The following is a 1,684-nucleotide window of genomic DNA, read 5'->3' as shown; positions in this document are numbered from 1 at the left end:
CACCCTCACAGCACCTGATCCCAGCCTGAAGCGTAAGTCCCTTCCTGAGGTCCCATCAGTGACCTTGTCCCCAGCCACCACCTGCCCCATGTCATCCACAACTACACCAGCCATCACCTTGCTCCAGCCACCCCCTCTGCTCCAGCCATCCCTGGGAAGTCTGCCTCTGCAGCCACTGTAAAGAGGAAGTTGAAGAGCCGGTTGGGGCCAGAGAGGACAAGGTGGAGCTCCAGTCCACTGAGCTGGTGCAGAGGGACATGGATGCCTCCCCCACGCCTCTGTCAGTTCAGGACCTCAAGGGGCTCAGCTATGGAAAGGGGAAGTCTGTGGGTCTGGTGGGTGTCACAGAGCTGTCAGATGCCCAGAAGAAGCAGCTGGAGGAACAGCAGGAGATGCAGCAGATGTATGACATGATCATGCAGCACAGGCGGGCCATGCAAGACACGCAGCCGCTGTAGTGGGTCTGGTGGGTGTCACAGAGCTGTCAGATGCCCAGAAGAAGCAGCTGGAGGAACAGCAGGAGATGCAGCAGATGTATGACATGATCATGCAGCACAGGCGGGCCATGCAAGACACACAGCCGCTGTAGGAGAAGGCGGTGCAGCAGCACCAGCACTGTGACGAGGAGGTGGACAGCGAGCTGAGCACCCGGGAGCACCAGCTGCAGTGCATGGAGATGAACGAGATGCAGGAATGGGCTGAGCAGCTGACAAAGATGGGTCGGGGTAAGCACTTCATCGGAGCCTTCCTGCCTCCAGATGAACTGGAGAAGTTCATGGAGACCTTCAATACCCTGAAGAAGGGCGACGAGCCCAACTACTCAGAGTACAAGGAGTTCAGGTTGACAGTGGAGAACATTAGCTACCAGATGCTGATGAAGATGGGCTGGAAGGAGGGCGAGGGTCTGGGCTCAAAGGGCCAGGGCATCAAGAATCCAGTCAACAAGGGCACCACCACTGTGGATGGTGTCAGCTTTGGTATCGACCGGCCAGCCGAGCTCTCCAAGGAGGACAACAAGTATGAGGCCTTCCGCAAGAGGATGATCCTGGCCTACCACTTCTGGCCCAACCCCCTGAACAACCCCAGATGGTCTTACTGCTGAGTGTTCTGGAGAAACAAGCAAACTTTCTGAATGTCCTGGACTGGAGTGTTCTGGCCCACACTTCTGCCTGCCTCTCTTCCATTGTCACAAGTGTTGTGCTGTGTAATAAAGTCCCAGTGCTCACCCTTCCTCCAAAAAAAAAATATTAAGAATGATTTTAACACCCAACAATTCTGTTGTATGCCAGACAGTGGGGACATAAAGTTAAACAAAACTTGGTACTTGCTTTCAAAACACTCAGAGTAAAGTGCTGGAGACAGACATGTAAACAAATCATTAGAACACAATTCCCTCATACAAGCTCTGACAGAAAGAGGGGAGGAAGATGATGGTAGAGCCAGTTGGACAGTAGAGCCAGTTGAACGGTAGAGCCAGTTGGACTATGTGCGTCCCTGTGTGAGTGAGTGAGCACATGGATAATTTTGCATATGTGACTGTAAGTGGGTGTATGAGTGGCTGACTGGGAACTAGGTAGCAAGTAGTCACAGCTGTCCTGCTGAAGCAGCCAGTGCTGCAGCTGATCATCTTAGACTCTCACACTTCCTGGGGCACAGAAGCCAAACACCATTTTTTTTAAATCAG

The 1,684-nt window shown here is 53.1% G+C and overlaps 1 pseudogene; it reads left to right on the top strand.

Moving 5' to 3' along the window:
• The first annotated feature begins 520 nt into the window (after positions 1-520).
• On the top strand, positions 521-1,102 carry LOC103250272 (annotated as a pseudogene).
• The last annotated feature ends 582 nt before the right edge of the window (positions 1,103-1,684 follow it).

This window comes from Carlito syrichta, unplaced genomic scaffold (assembly GCF_000164805.1).
Source record: "Carlito syrichta isolate Samal-C Ts95f unplaced genomic scaffold, Tarsius_syrichta-2.0.1 Scaffold50089, whole genome shotgun sequence".
In the NCBI taxonomy this organism is placed as follows: Eukaryota; Metazoa; Chordata; class Mammalia; order Primates; family Tarsiidae; genus Carlito; species Carlito syrichta.
Note: the sequence above shows the minus strand (reverse complement) of the source record. Positions and strands in the feature narration are given on the sequence as shown.